This window comes from Episyrphus balteatus, chromosome 3 (genome assembly GCF_945859705.1).
Source record: "Episyrphus balteatus chromosome 3, idEpiBalt1.1, whole genome shotgun sequence".
NCBI classification, from domain to species: domain Eukaryota; kingdom Metazoa; phylum Arthropoda; class Insecta; order Diptera; family Syrphidae; genus Episyrphus; species Episyrphus balteatus.
In genome coordinates this window covers 17,032,069-17,049,495 of record NC_079136.1, presented here as the reverse complement: position 1 = coordinate 17,049,495, position 17,427 = coordinate 17,032,069, and the positions used below count along the sequence as shown (strand labels likewise).

Sequence of the window (17,427 nt, the reverse complement as noted above, 5' to 3'; positions counted from 1 at the left end):
CATTGATAGCAGATAGCATAAATATAATCGTTTTAAGTCGAGTTTTTTGTACATTGTCATTTTAATTTTTTTTTTGTAAAAAATAAACAGCTTGCATTAAGTACCTATAATAGATCACAGAAAAGCTTGAATAAGCATAGTTACAATGGTAACAAAAAAAAGCAGGAGCTGAATTACATAAAATGCATTTTTTTGTTGGTACTGACTGTATCTGGCTTAGGTTTGCCCGAGTCCTTATTCATAAAAGAAATTAAATATCGAAATACTCTTAACAGTGTCCATTTTTTTTACCTAGATGCATGTTATCAGTCAGTTTGAGGCCGAATAACCGATTTCCTTTAAGGTGGGACATAATTCCATAGCCAATTCATGGAGTTATGTTCCACCTCAGTGGGGATATAATAATGTTGGTAGGTCCAAGATGGAATTATATCCTGTGTAGGGGTATGCTAAGAAAATTTTTGAAAGAACAGTGATAGGAAAGAGTAGCATATAAGGACAATAGCGATTACACAATTCTTTTGTTTAACTTTTCTGTACATCTTTGATTTTTTCATAGTTAATAAAATCATTAGATATGAGGAACAGAATGCTCAAAAAAAAGCAGTCGAGTGGAGTTAAAGAGTTGAGAATATTTTCTGGAAAAAGAACAGAGAAGTACAAAGAACCAGAGAGCAGTTTTGCTTATAGAAGCAGTTAAACCCTTAAGAGCATCGAACATTTTTACTGTTCTCCCTGTTCACTTGATCGCTTAATGTTTATCATTGTTAATATAAGAGATAAAGAAAGCAGATTAGTTTGGATTTTCGTAAGGCTGAGGACTGACCAGTGAGCAGCTATATTAAGGAGCAATCGCAACCGTTCACTGCTCAATGGCAGAGCAGAGTAATTGAAAGCAGATATCGCATAAGCAGCCTCAGATCTAGTCCTGTGTGTCTATGTCCTTGTGCCGAAAAATTTACCTCAGATAGGTATTGTTTTCGAAAACTGTGGACTTATGACCTTAATAACTCAATAACCCCCAAAGCTGATATTCTTAGTAACTCTAACCGTAACAAAAGTTGTTGCAGCCATTAATACCTACAGATAATTTGCAAAAGTATGTCCTTGACAGAACATATTCATGTAGGTATAAAACTCCAGTTACCTACCTTCATTAAAAAAAACAAGGAAGACACGCGAGTGGTGAAAAAGTGCTTCACCATTATATTTTTAAAAGTATCCCATTTTAAATACACTTGTGCGGCAATTATTCAAAAATTTAAAACCATGATGCCTTTCGCCTCACCAATCAGAATTCGTAACGAGTGTCAACCGCATGTCCTTTCATTTGTTTGCAATACATCCTTTTGTCGAGCTATTGCTTACGCGTTACAATACCAACGAAAAAAAAGGACAAGAAAAAAAACCCCCCAACGAAGTTATATAAAGCGGCCTTAATGACATACGATATACAACGTATCTCTTACATCTACTATAGTATAGAGCTAAAATGGTCTCTTGTCTCCTCTCCATCGTCATCGTCAGCGTCACTAACGCGTCCGTCGTCCGTCGTCGTCGACCTCATCAGCTTCCCAGTTCGTTTCTTTTGCACAAAAATGGTTGAAATAAGTTGAGGCTATGTGCCATTGCCTGTGCACTGTGCTGCTTCGCTTCTGGCTGTGCACACACTTCAATACCCAAACAAACTGAGTAGTCGTCGGACTCCGAAAAAAAAAGGATCCCCAAAGCCAGAACCCAGAGCCAGGGCACCAGTGTGTACTTGTGCTGTGTGGTATAAAATGGCAAAGCCGCGTATATTCCAAAAAATACCAACAGTAGCAGAGCAGGAGGCCGAGCAAAGTCAGTTCCCTCGCTATACAGCTCAGCCCTACCGTATATAGAGCTCTCAAACAAAACGGGCCAGCAAAAAAAGGGAAAATCCATTCACCCAGGAACCAGGATGGTTGGGTAAGTTTTCCCAATTTGTTTGACAACCATTAATCACTCTGCGCGACAACTTCTGCACGGATGACTGCTATCTCCGGCGTCGTCGTCGTAGTCGTCCTGGTCGTTGTCGTCGTTTTCGTTGCTGCCTCCTGCTATAGCTCCTACTCCTTGCTTGTGTGCTTCTGTGATGCGATGGAAATCCACTACATCAGGAATTTTCGGGGTGAAATGTTTTTCCTTCATATTACTACATTAATGGCGGCATCACAGTCACAGGACTAGAAGAAAGAACGCGTTAGCCTTTTTTTTTCTGTACTCTTACTATGAGCATAGAAAGATATAGATAGATACATGTGGATGTTTTGTTTGGTGAATGCCTTGTGTCCTTATTTTCCATTATATATGTATGATTGTATGGACGGGGACGTGCACACTCCTCACTTCTGTGCCATCATCACTTTCAAGAATGAAATAGAAAATTTTTGCTTTATTTGTTTTTTTCTGGAAAATCCTGTACACAGATGAACAGACGAGCACAACAGAAAAAAAAAATGTATTTTTGTACACCCAACATAGAAAGGATCTGATTGCGAGGACTTTAGCTTCATTCGATGGTTGTAATTTAAGTAATGAAACTGATAAGAGGATTCTATCTACTTTTTTCAGAATTGTTGTTGTTGGTAGTGTTATCGTCTTATATGAGTTGTTATGTAGGCTATAAGGCAAGAGGGTTTATCTGTTTGGAAAATAAGAAAGACAAAAAAATAACTTAAGCTTAGAAATGAAGAATTTTTTTTTATTTTCAAAAAAAAAAAAGTCAGGGAGGTGGTGGATTTAGTTGAGTGAAATGAGGAATTGCTTTCTCGAGTCGAATCGAAATTTGCCTAAGATTAAATAGCCTTTTGTTATTTATTTCCTCGTGTCTCTTTTGTATTTTTGTTTTTTTCTCTTATAAAAAACACTATGCCAAGTAGATAATATGATTTCTGTCTCATGTAGAAAACGGTGGCAGTTTCCATTTAAAAATTAAAAAAAAAAAAGAAAAACAAGTGGTGTATGACTTCATGACTTACTAGATTATGTCATCGGTGGTTTTTGGAGTATAAAATTGAAGATATTTTTTTTTTAATTATAACAAAACGTGGTTTTAGAGTTATGGTACTTAATTCTCTAAGGGCTGATTTTTCAATCATCAGTTAGACCCTATGACTCTATCAGATGAATAAAATAAAGGATACCTGTGAATGTCACTCACTTTTGACCTTATTTCTTAATTGATTCCAAAATACTATCAGACCTAGCATCCAGAGCAGATCAACAGAAAAGACTTTTTGAATAAATGTTAAAAGTCTGAGAAAAGCGAAATATCTTATGAAAACTTCACTCTTCAGAATACCTCGTGAAGGTGGAAGTTATAGATTTGAACCTGAGAACTCTGGCACGATAGCTTGTTCCACTGTGATACGGAATACGTTAAATAAATGGTAAGAAAGAGAAACTTTCAGTGACCCCATCTAGTCTAAAGCAAGGCCAGTAAGCAAATGTAGGAGAATAGAACTAGTCTAGTTCAATTAGATCTGGTGATAGAGTAGTACCACGTACCACGAAAAAGAAGTTCAGATGGAAGCCGAAAAATCATGAGAAATCATGAAAATGAAATTTAGGGCATTCAATATACCTAAAAAAAAAACAATAGAGCAGAATTGTTGATTTTGAGTATCAACAATAGACTATCTCCTTATAGCCTATTCAACACGCAACATATGCTCAGAACTCTTCAACTATCCATTTGCCCCCGAGATATATTATTCAAGTTCAGGGCTATTATATTTGGCACATTAGCCAAATAGTTTTTATCGAAATCAAATAACTTTTCAATTTTGATTTTAAAACAAATTTTCGGTCACTCGGAAATGTTGTCCTTAATAAAAAGTCCGAATTCTTATGAATTTTGTCACATTTGGTATTTGGATATTAATATTTGGTTATTTAGTTGAGGTTGTGTTGGCGATTAGCCATTCCTACGGTTCAAAGTTGAATCCGAGTCACCGTAAATGGAAACTGTTTCTCCGTTGTCCGTTGGAATTCTATCCTAGATTTGAGTGGCACTCAAGAATCTAGGTACGGGATGTCGTTCCTTGGCAGTCATCCTTTTTAACAGCAGATTGGCTGGTTATTGGTATAACAAGTTGATATCTTTTCCGATTCCTCTAGGTGCTAATAAGTTGGCATTATTTTGAATGCCTTGTAGACTCGATTTATTATTCGCTGCCGCAATCGATCATATCATCACAACATTCCCCTCAAACAACTGTAGCTTCCGTATAGTCTAGAGATCTTAGAGTTGGCTTAAGTCTGGTCTTTTTTTTTAGTTGGAATGTAAGGTTAGCTTTCCTCAGCACATTTCGTGATTGCGAGTTATTTTTAGTTCCTTCTGGCTGCTGAAGGAGTGTGTTTTGTTGGCTGTTGTTCACCATGTCTCCTGATGCAGACAAGTTTCGACTTTGCTGTATTGACCAAAATTTCCCATCTTCCATAGAGTTGATATAGCTAAGACTAGCACTGTTGAGGAAGCGTTAGTAAAAAAATAGTCCGCGAAAATGAATTTCTAGCACTCTAGTCGAATCAAGTGGATCGTGGGAAGGTGTCCTAGCTTCTACTTTTGGCCGACTCAGGTTTTAGAGGTGAGCGAAACATTTTCTGGATAAGAAAAAAAAAATAAAGATTATTGTTCATTGTGAACCAAGGATTGGGAGTTTATAGAAAGTAATGAGCAACACATCATCCCTACATGATAAAACCTCTTATGTTGTATCTATAAGGTTTCACATTCACTCTCAAATACCTCGAAATGCCTTCAAGTTACGGAAGCTATAGACTTTTTATCGGTCCTACAGTATACTAAAGTTATATTAAATATGACTGAAACCACTTTTCCCTTCAATTGGAGTGTTGATTTTCTTGAATTTAGATATTAGAACTTATCTTGGATCCTTGCAGTTTTGAATTGAATTTCATTGGTGTGATTTGATTTTATAAAATTCCATGTTTAAGTAACAACTGGATGTGAATTATATTTTTATTGAAGCAAACAGAGGTTCATTCAGTCATATTCGAAAGATAGATTAGACCATTCTATGCGGATTGATTATGAGAAGTTCGTCATTCTTCTAGAATAAAAATCTAATGTTTAAATTTTTTATAAGAGAACAATACACCTTATGTTCATTGCTCTATAAAAATGTTAAAAAAAGTTGAAAATTATTTGTGAAAACTTAATTTAACAAACAAAAAAAAACCTTCTTTAATCAGTTCCTTAGCCCACACTTAAACTGACCTTCATTCTGTTGCTATCAACATTACACAAGTTCAAAGTAACAAAGCAGAAAACTCCCACTCATGGATGATATCCCAGCATGATACCCACCAGAATGACATTGTTCTCGGCGGCCGGCGCGGCATGTCATTCCAACGCGAACCAAAAGAAGAGTCAACCAACCCAAGACTAAAAAACTCCATGCGACCGACATCCAACAAAAAGCAACACACACTCACTTCTCAAAAGTAAACTAAAATTTTTCAGGCGGAATATTTAAAATTCAAGAATCACTTAATGTGTACCGCATTCAGACGACAATTGTTTCATTACCATAATTGAGAGGAGTGCTTTGCCGTCTGCTGCTTCACTTGTCCTCCTCTTCCATTCCACATTTGCACAGTGTGTCTTCTTAGCAGTGTTCCAGCTTTGGATCCCCCTTCTATAAGCATTTCTTTTTTTTTTCGGGCCCGAGGCCTTAAAGTACTTGAGCGTAACGGCACTTGAATTCAATGTTTTAACCCGCTGCTGCTAGTAATACTAGAGTAGAGAGAACATTGAAATTTCACCCACCAGGTTCAGAATATTATGTTAGAACAAAACCAAAAAAACAGAAAAAAATTGTACGTAATTCAGAAAAAGACCAGAAGACCATCATCATCATCGAGAAGAAGAAGAGATCCTTCTTTCCCTTATAGTGAGAGGATGATGGAACTTAATTTCTATAATGGTTTCGAATTCAATTACTTGGATTGTGATGCTCGAACTGGTGACTGTGGTGGCTTCTTCAAGAAGAGGAAGAAGACCTTCAGAAATTCTACGGGGAACTTTTTGTAGTGGAAATCTGATTAACTCCAAAGTGGAACAGGAAGTCAATGGTTTTTATCAGCATCCCAGCTTCGGTACAATGTTGATGGTGATGATGCTTATGGTGGTCGCTATAGCTGCGGTGATTTACAATGTGTGAGAGATGTTAAAAAGTGTGTAGATGTTTTTCTGTGTTCTATATAGTGACACCCAAACTCAACTCAATGGACGTAATGTAACGCAATGATTCAATTATGCGGGAGAGGTACTTTATATGTAATTCGATTGTTTTCTGCCGAAATTTTATCGGTTTTATTTTTGGTTTTTGTTGGACTTAAACCACCATCAGAAATGAAGGGTATGTTAAGTTTTATCACTTTGGGTATTATTAAATAAAGTCTTGAGGGTCATCATTCTTTCCATCAAAGATTTGTTCGTTTTCGGAATGTAATTTTTCTGTTCTGGGAAGCACTGGCGTACGTTGAGTCGCCGGGGCCCGGGGGTAAGACTAAACTTTGGGGCCCCTTTGATATTTGGGGGAACCTTAGTTACAAAAAAAAATTACGTATACGCCATACGTTTTTTTTGTATGGCTTATTTATTTTTAGGTTTATTTTAATGTTTTAATATGTTCGTAATGCACTTTGCTATACTTACTTAAAATGTCTCTCATAAAAGTAGTAAACACTTGTACTAGGGGCCCCCAAAATTAAATATTTAGAGACCCCTAAAATAAAATATTTAGCTAAGAATTGATAGTTCTTGGGGCCTGTGTTCTGAAGTAATAAATACATATTTTATTTTCCATCATCAGGAATAATTTTTTTTTATTTTGGGGCCTCTGAAAAATTATTTTTAGAGCCCCAAAATTAAGTGCTTAGAGGCCCCTAAAATATAATACAATTTTTTTGGAGCCAAGAATTAATAGGTATTGGGGCCTCTGTTCTGAAGTAATATTTGGAATACCACCAATAACGTAATGTTTTTATTTTGGGCCCTGATGTATTTATGTTGGGGCCCCTGAATTTATATATAATTTTCCATTTGATTGTTTTGAACCACTTTTGAGAATCCTCAAATAATATTTTTTTGCTTTTTTGGGGCCCCTAATGCAGCGATGCCAACTGAGGCATAATTATGCCTTTTAGGCATCATTTTATTAGCTTAGGCATTGAGGCTTATTTTTTGACAAAAAGGCATAATTTTTTCATTCCACTCTTGATTTGTTTTAAAAATTTCTTATAATTTTTTGAATATTTTGATAGAAAAAAACTTAAAATTAATATATTACATATATTTTAAATACAATTTGTTCGAAATTTTATTTACAGAATTCGTTTTTGTCAATTAACTCTTGGTAGTGTTTAATTTTTCAAAGAATTTTATGCAAAAAGCGATTTTGTTGCTATAAAAAGGTCTAAAACGCTTGCAAATATGCTATTATTTCTTATTGGTGAAAAAAAACTGGTCACTAAATTCTAAGAAAATTTCTAAGAAATTTAAATTGAGGCATAATTTATTTGAAAAGGCATAATTTTTTTTCAAGTGAGGCATAATTTTGAGAGAATGGGTTGGCAACGCTGCCCTAATGTATTATTTGTGGTGGCGAATATTTTTCAAGTAATATTTTTTGGGGCCCTTGATAAAATTATAATTTTTCTTTTAAAAAAGCAGTTTATTTTTTTTTGGGGCCCCTAGGGTAACCTTTTTTTAAATCAATATACATATGTATATTGTGTGGCTACTAGAGCTCTTGATACCCGGATACCCGAGTACTCGCCCGAGTACCCGGGTACCCGAGTTTTCGGTTATTACACGGGTAGCCGGGTACCCGGGTATTCGTGTACCCGAGTACCCGGGTATTCGGGTATCAAAAGAAAAAAAAGTATTTGTTAGGAACATTGTTGATACTGAGCATTTTAAACGGTAAATAACACACCATAGGTATAAGATTGAAGGCAAAAATTAAATTCAAAGCAGTTCTCCAGTCAAAGCGAAGAATTGTCGTCAAAAAGAGTTTTAACTTGGTTTACTAGCAAAAATCAAAAGATGCAATATCCGCATCGTCTCCATTTCTCTGGGTGACCGAACTATGCCCACCGGAAAAGGGTCCTTGCCGTGTGCAAAGATACCTTTCATTTTGTTTATTTTGATTTTTAAAAATTTTCCAAAGTATTAAGTAAAAAAAAAAAGCGGAGAAAATGAGGTTTGAAAAAAGCTCTCATAGAAAAAAATAATCAAAAATTTGTTTGACATGGTTGTATTGAAATGTTAATATTTCGAGATATACGCAATGCATTTTTCAGATCAAAATCTTAAATGGATCCTGATAAGATTGTTGAACAAATATATATATAAAATTACCAAAGTTTTTTCAAAAACTTAGAAATAAAAATAAAAAAGTTTCCACTTTTGATTTTTTAAAAATCGAAAAAAAATCAATATGGCTACCTTCAAACGCTTATAACACAAGAACGACGCAACTAATGTTAATGGTTATGGGCTTAAAATGTAGCTAAGAATATACCAATGATTTTTCGTTTTTTGTGAAAAAAAAATGTTTGAATCCAACATGGATGCCATGGCCATACAAATGGTTTTTGTTTTTTTGTGAAATTTTTTTTGTATCCAACATGGATGTAATGGCCTCCCCACTTCGGAGTTAAAATAAAAAAAAAAAAACAGCAGCAACATTTTTGACAGACAGCTGCCAAAGTGTATGTACAGTGGTGCCAAATGTTTGCATGGATTTCAAAAATCCCGATGTCGTTAAACAATCATTTTTGGTTTTTGGTAAAAAAAAAAATTTCCACCCTTCATAGATCCCATGGCCCTAATACTCTTAAATCAAACGCTTTCAAATAAAACAAACAAATGGCTTTATTGTACCCGGGTACCCGAATACCCGGGTACCCGGGTACTCGAGTAATACCCGAAAACTCGGGTACCCGAGTACCCGGGTATTTGTGAGGACAGGTACTACCCGGTCGAAATCAAGAGCTCTAGTGGCTAACAATGCATTATACATTACACTGAATGACATAATTTGTCTCCCTGGTTACTTCGTAACTCAATTTATACTAACAGTTTCCTTCTCTGCATTGTTTCCAGTGAGGGCCCTGGGGTCGGTCGGGGGCCCCGGGGCACCGCCCCTCTTGCCCCAAAGGAGTGTACGCCCCTGCTGGGAAGTAAAATCAAGAAAGTTGTTGTATAGACTACAGTATTTAACAAAACGAAATAAAATTGAAATTTGACGGAACTTAACTCCATCACACGCTATAATTATAATCAGATTAACTGATTCTTAAAGTTCGAATAATACCTACTTGGTCTCAGCTGCTACTGATTACTTGCAGTTCCAAGAAGTTAAATATTTTTAATTGCACCATCTGGTAGATGCTTATTTCTAGCAAAAAAACTAAAATATTTAACTTTCTCAGCCGCTGAATAACCAGGGAATCCAGGAAAATTTCGGAGAAAAGCAAAATACCTTAAACTCTACTTTAAGGAAACAAACGAACTCTTCCAAATACTCTCTTGTTTTTAAGTGTACTAACTGCGTATATCAATGCAATATCTTAATATAAACCCAGGCCTCTAATAATATTGAATGTAAATCATATAACTTAAACAGTAAAATCTTATTCAAAAGTATACTTAACAGTATCTAGAAACTTGGCATGTTGATATGGTAAGGTGATGTTTAGGGTGCCAATTATAGTCGGGATGTTACTGTTGCTAAATAATCATAGCCTGGGGGTACAGCTACGGATTATGGTTATTAACTGTTGTTATTGGTGTTTCTGGTGGGTTTCAGACCTAGTCTGGGATTGGCTTTTATCAGTTGTGGATATATAAATTGAGCGGGGTAAAGCGTGACTTTTCGTTACATACTTCTATTATATCAGTTCTTCCTCAGTCAAACTGTCCATTCGAGTTCGATACAAAGAATCATCGGGCTGCTACTTCGAAGTTCAAATGCTCAACTTGTCGCAGCCATTTTACACACTGTTTTTTTTAGCTTTCATATCAGGTTAGGTCACCAAAGTACACTATCTGGACATTACTGGAAGAATCTATGCTTTGCGGTCTTGTATACCGGGTTCCTTCATTCTTTAATAGAGATATTTTCTTTTCAATTTTTTATCAATCTCTACAAATACGTTGGTGCTCGGTGCATCATGTTCGGTCAGTAGGCCATTTGAGACAGTAGCCTTTTGAGACTGGAATCAAGAAAGAAAGGTAGGGTTAGCGGATATTTTTATCATAACCGTTCAAATAGAAATAAATTGTTCTGGTGCTCTTCAGCGCATAGGTTATTAAGCAATTTGTTAAGTATTGAAGGTATATTTTTTCTGCGTATCTTGAACCATATTTGTCAAAGCAGGCTACAATCTTGGCTTGTTCCTTATCTATAAAGATATAGGCATAATTCTAAGATAGCTGAGTGAAGAAAGGTTTCGCTACTAATTTTCTTTCGAACGATGGAGTATTTGCACCAAGGCACTCCCAACAAATGAAGAAGATAACTTAGCCAAGAACTCTTGGACATTAAATATGTAAGCTCGGTCCAATTTAAAAACATCTTCCTGATTTATTCAGCAGAGAAGAAAATGAACCAACAAAGGAGATAACACGACGAAATTAAATTAGTCACCTTTTGACAAACATTTCATCATCTTTTAAATTATTTTTTCAAACGCTCCTGCTACTTTCTGTAAATTTGCTACTTTCGCTTGTAACTTGCAACATTTATGTGTGTTAGCCCTTCGCATGATTTCGTTGTAAATTTCAATTTACTGGTCCAGTTCCATTAACAAAACTTTCATTTAGTGTGTGGGACGTGTTCAAAGGCGCCTTCAACGCGCAATTCACGTACGAACGTATATTGAACATAACAATCGAGGCGCCAACATTACAATTATTGCATTTTAACTCTTAACCACAGTCATCAGCCATTTACCGTTCGATTCAAATCGAATGCGTAACGTGCGAAAAAAGGCATCAATTTGGTGTAGTGTAGGTATTTTGATTGCGCCGAAATGTCTGTCTGCTAAACAAAGTTTCGTATAGGTAAAACATTCAAAGTGTGGGTGCATTTAGAATGAAACCAATTGGGAATCACATGGAAGCTGAAATGAAACTTAAAGAACAAGAATTTTGGGGTAACGTAACGTTACACCAAAGAAGCAAAGGGTGGGTGGCCGTGGTAAAAACTTTTGTTTCATCCATGGGCTAGGACCCTATATACTCATTCACTTCACTTAGATACTTACATTCTGCCGAGATACAGAAAAAACACAAACGTGACATTCTAATTGCAGAATGCAGTCGACACTAAAGTGCAAAATCATGTCACCAGGAGCATTTCCATTCCCGTTCTTTACTGGTGTATAGTCAAGTCAAATACTCATACTTGTTAAATACACACACACACAAAATATAGACACACACGTTCGCACTTATTTAGCTTTTAAGTACTCTTTCTCTCATACAACAGTTGAAATGAAGACGTTGTCTATTTTATTTTTATGTTGTTCCTTCGTTTTCCTATACTTTCCTGTCCCATTGTTAGATGGCACTATGGCAGGCCCAAGCAATACTATTTTCTGATGTCACTTCCTCCGTAGAAGCATAATGGCCGATGTTCTTGTCCTGAGTGCAATATTCGTATTATTACTTTATTTAGGAGTGACAAGGACACAGGCGGCTTGGTTGCAGCACGGATTTAGCCTTTTCGATGGAATTACTATGGTGTCAAACTGAAATAGTGAAAATGAGGTGGACGAGAATGAACGAACAAATGGACAGATAGACGTGTGTTCAGTACATTGACTGGGTGTGGTTGAAACGGTTCGTTGGATATATTTCGAATTGAACCTGCTCTGAAGAGTGCGTAAATTTTAAGAGCACAATCTAGATAACTAAGGTAGATAATAATAGGCAACAGAATCGAATAAAGGTGGATGCTTGAGAAAGACTAATTGGAGCTGGGTCATAACGTGTGGCAGGTTGATGGTTTTTATTTGGTGTTCTATGACCAATCGAGGTGGTAATGCAAATAATTGAGATTGGTTGTTATATCGCTTATATTAGGTGTTTATTTGGAGAACCTAGAAATAGAAGTAGATTATAAATGTTATTTTGAATGACTTGTAATAATTTTATCTGATCTAATGCTAAAACTCACAATTTTTGTTTTATATTCACGGGTTTCGTTACTTAAGGAATACATTCCAAGCATTTCTCAAAAGGCTGAATTTTCTCGTTGAACTGAATTTTTAAGTTCTTTTATAGTGAAAAATATCACAACAAAAACATTACTGTTAAAAAAAGAGCCAAGTTCTCCTATGTTGAAATTATGCTGGCACAAAAAGTACTGAGATGTAAAAGTGTACCAAGTTCTAAAGTTTGGGTTCAAATTCGTATCAATAAAACTTTGATTGTTCTCTTGACAATTTTTCTTAAAATTACAGATTTTTAAAGTTATTTCAAAAATTGCCAAGTAAACAATCAAAATTTTATTGATACGAATTTGAACCCAAACTTTAGAACTTGGTACACTTTTACATCTCAGTACTTTTTGTGCCAGCATAATTTCAACATAGGAGAACTTGGCTCTTTTTTTAACACTAATGTTTTTGTTGTGATTTCACTACTTTTTGCAAGGTATGGCTGTAGAATATAAAATCTCTATATTTGATGAAAATTCAGTGAAAATGGGTGGTTGCCACGCCCCCATGTCTGAAATTCTCAAATTTAAAATTTTTTCCTTTGTATAAACTACCAGCTCTACCATTCTACCAAATTTCAAGATTCTACGACAATCAGAAGTGCTCTATAATAATTTATGAAAACTCAGCGGAAATGGGCGGTTGCCACGCCCCCTGGCTGAAATTCTCAAGTTTTAAATTTTTTCCTTTGTATGAACTACCAGCTCTACTATTCTACCAAATTTCAAGATTCTACGACAATCAGAAGTGCTCTATAATAATTTATGAAAATTCAGCGGAAATGGGCGGTTGCCACGCCCCCTGGCTGAAATTCTCAAATTTTAAATTTTTTCCTTTGTATAAACTACCAGTTCTACCATTCTACCAAATTTCAAGATTCTACGACAATCAGAAGTGCTCTATAATAATTTATGAAAATTCAACGGAAATGGGCGGTTGCCACGCCCCCTGGCTGAAATTCTCAAGTTTTAAATTTTTTCCTTTGTATTAACTACCAGCTCTACTATTCTACCAAATTTCAAGATTCTACGATAATCAGAAGTGCTCTATAATATATGATGAAAATTCAGCGGAAATGGGCGGATGCCACGCCCCCTGAATTGAAAATCTCAAATTTTCGATTTTTTCCTTTGTATACACCACAAGTCCTATCACCGTGTAAAATTTCAAGTTTCTACGATATCGGGAAGTTCTCCAGTTACGGTTTTTGCGATTTTTGAAGCCCTATATCTCAGAAACTACTCATCGTAGGAGGCTGAAATTTTGTGAGGAGTTTGGTTTTTACGAGCTCAACAAATTTAGTGAGTTTGAAATTTCTAGCATCTTTGGTGTGGAAGTTAGAGGGGGGTCGAAAATGGCCTGAGTTGTTTCCTGTAAATAAGGGTGTAGTGCCAAAGTTGCTAGAGAACTTGGCTGGGCACTACCGTGCCCCTTGATCACAAACACAAAGTTTATCTAGTCAGTACGGTTTATCTGCATAAAAATCTAAGCTGCAAAAAATTAAGCGGTCAACTTCTTGTTTATAGTAATCAAGTTAGGGCATATGGAATTGTTCAGAACTCAAGACTTTTAGAGCCATTTATTTATTTATGTTTGGGTATAGCTACGTATTCAAAGTGTTTCGGTACTGTTGAGTATTTTGACATTTGAATCGATTTGGAAAATTCCCTTTATAAACCGGAGTCCGTTTTGCCCCATCACGTCAGTTTTGGAGATAACCTCAAAAAATGTCACGAAAACAAAAATTTTTTGTCTCTTATCTGGATGTGCGAGTATGTTAATCATATAGTTTTTGGATCGCTGAATCCAGATTAGAAGTCAATTTTGCCCTATCACGTCAGATTTCTGAGATATCCTCAAAAAATGTCAAAACCAAAAAAAAAACAAAATTTCTTATCTGGGGTTGCGTCTAAGTTTTTCATATAGTTTTTGGGTTGCTGAAACCGAATCCGAACTCTATTTTGCCGTATCACGTCAGGTTTTTGAGATATCCTCAAAAAATGTCAGATAAGAATTTTTTTTTTTTGAGTTTAGACATTTTTTGAGGATATTTCAAAAACCTGACGTGATACGCCAAAAAAAAACTTCGGATTCGGTTTCAACGACCCAAAAACTAAATGAAAAACTTAGTCGCAACCCTAGATAAAAACTTTTGTTTTTTTGGTTTTGAAATTTTTTGAGGATATCTCAGAAACATGACGTGATAGGGCAAAATTGACTTCGAATCTGGATTCAGCGATCCAAAAACTATATGATTAACATAAAAATAACATATAAAAATATATATATAGATCAAGTCTATGAGACATCTACAAAAAGAGCTAGAATTTTTTAAACTCGATGAAATTTCATCAGAAAAAGCAAAAAACATTTATTTTTATGTTCTCATGCTATTAAATGAATTTTTTCCCTAACAACCTATAAAAAATGTTATACCATGTTAAAGCTTATTGTTTTACCAAATGAAGTATCAATCTCATTTCAAAGATGCCTACAAGAGAGGTTAGAATTTTTTAAAGTCAACCATGTGGAATTTCCAGACTGAGAATACGGTACTTCCCACACTGGTGGCTGTTCATGGCGCAACAGATCTCCACTGGTGGTTTGAGGTTTTTCGCAAGTTTCTTGATTTAACATTGTGTGGCTTGTAGTTAGTCTACCGTTATGTGTGATATACCAAATGAAAGGTAATTGTATCAGGATGCTCATAAATGTTTAATTAAATTTCTATCTGCTCTTGGTAAAAAGTTATAACCTGTTGAATTTTAAAATTTTATTTTACCGTTATCTCTAAATTGTGTTTACGAAAATGATTGAAATCGCACACATATAGTCGTGGTCATGGTCTATCATTACTCCATATATAATATTCCTCTATATATATATATATATTAAAGAAAAAAAGATAAAATAAAAAACGATGAAAATCGGTTAAAAACGGCAAAAAAAACCTGTTTTTTAAAAACTTATTTTTCTCCGTATTCAGTCAAAACTCTTTTAACGATTCCAATTTTTTGCACATGTATGCGCATTGATCAGCCCTATATCCTATATAACTTGAGATTTTTTGAACGCTTCAAAAAAAGGTAAAAATCAAAAACTACCCAAAAATACCCCTAAAAAAGTAGGTATTTTTCAAAAATTCATATTTTGGAACGCAGAGTGTTGGAAAAAAATCCGTATCAGACGCCTAATTTTTTTCCTTCATCTTTCACCTGGCACCTTTAGAATTGTCAAAAAAATTTCCCCCACCCATTATCAACATTTTGTCATACCCACAACACCTGATCAACGTTCAAACAAAACGTTATAGCGGAGTTCCTCCTCTATCTATGGCAAAAAAAAAATAAGCTCTCTACGACTTCGCGTTTAGATTTTAGCCCAAATTTCATCTTTCCATTTTACCCCTGTTTACCCTATTAAATGACGGAATTTTTAAAAATCCTTCATTTAGATTAAGCTTTAGGTTATTATTTTTCAAGTAAGCTATAGAAGATGTTTGTATCTCTAATAGTTTATTTTTAATTTTGAATTTAAATTTTTTGCCGCACTGCGAAAGTGCGAGAGTGTAACGTTTGAAAATGGCGTCACTTTTTTGTGGTGGCTGCCATGGTTCATCGATTTATAAGACGTTATCACGTCAAAAAATTGTTGGAACTGTATTCAGAACCCCAAAAAAACATAAAATTAGCCGTTAAAGTTATAAACACTAGAATTTTCCGTTTTTATATGAGCCCGAGTAGGGGAAGTGGGGGCAAGAAAGCCACTTTAGTGTTTGATTAAAAAGACCATTTCTTTTGTTTTAAATGCAGTATATTTGCAATAGTAACATTACTTAAGCTATATTTTCTCACTCCAGCACAAGCTTTGTGGTACCATTTGGTACACATTTTGTACTTAATCCAACAATATTTTGGATTGGATCTAGAAAAAAAATGCAGTAAGAAGGTACAAATACAGTCTGCAAAGTCCTTTTCTCAGAATCATCACTTATAGTATTATTTGGCAACTGTCGTTTAGCTTTTTGGAAGATTAAACGGTAAATTTCTGTTTTTAATTTTATTAAGCTACCAGAGCTTCCAATTTCTCCCATGGGCGGTCTTGCCCCAGTCATTATCATATTTGATGTTCTCGATTATGTTTTTTTTTTTTTTTTAATTTATCTTTATGACTTCTTCTTTTGCAGAAAATACTTTTAAATATTTACTTTGTATTATAAAATAAAATGCACGACTCGGGTCGCACGTACTTGCTCTTATGCTAAAAGTTACTCTAATGTTAAAATTTTTATTCAAAAAACACCGTTTTAAATTATGATTTACAAAAAACCAAGTATGCCATTTTATTACTTGCATAAAAAGGTATTTTAAGAAAAAAATTTTCCAAAATCGTTAAAGCCGTTTTTTTAAAAAATAATTTTTTATATATAAAAAATTTCTAACATTTTTCAAAAAAAAAAAGAAATAATTAATTTACACATAAAAACGAAATTTCAAAATTTTTCACCAACCCGTTTTCAAAAAATTGATTTTTCAAAAAAAAAAAAAAATTGAAATATTTTAAAAAATCCAAAATTGCATTTTTTGAAAATTTTCTAAAATTTTAATATTGCCTTTATCTAAACGCTTTTGCATAAAAATTTTCGTTGAAATCCGGTGAATTTTGTACGAGATATTCAGAAACCAAAAAAATCGTTCTATGACAGGTACCCTTAATAACGGTACAAAAAATATTTTTTATTTCAAAAGAATTTTCACATGAACGATAACAATTTGATGAAAAATCACAAAATTTACCGTAACTCTTCGGCGTCTCTACTGAACTTGCTAAAACTTACAGAAGTGATCGATCATACCAAAAGGCATCAATTTATTTTGCAAGTGTTGCCAATTTTACTTTTTTCATACAAAACAGTACAAAAACTTCTTGCCCCCATTTCCCCTACATCTTGACTAGACTATTATTTTACAAAAGAAGATCTCGCTGGGTGTATGACTACATTTCAAAAGCCTTACCTTACCTATTTTATGTAATTATCGTTTCGAGAGAAATGAAACATTTTTTTCCGATATTTGAAGCTTACTTAAAGGTTTTTTTTTCAAAATTCAGCTATACCTACCCCCACTTTTGTTAACAACAAAA

General features: G+C 34.7%; 1 long non-coding RNA gene across 1 annotated transcript in view; it reads right to left on the bottom strand.

The window, feature by feature from the left end:
- Positions 1–3,868: 3,868 nt before the first annotated feature.
- LOC129913683 (uncharacterized) overlaps positions 3,869–17,427 on the bottom strand; it is a 133,867-nt gene continuing 120,308 nt past the window's right edge. The window contains exon 2 of the long non-coding RNA XR_008772082.1: positions 3,869–4,629. This is a non-coding gene — a long non-coding RNA (uncharacterized LOC129913683). The remainder of the gene's footprint in view (positions 4,630–17,427) is intronic.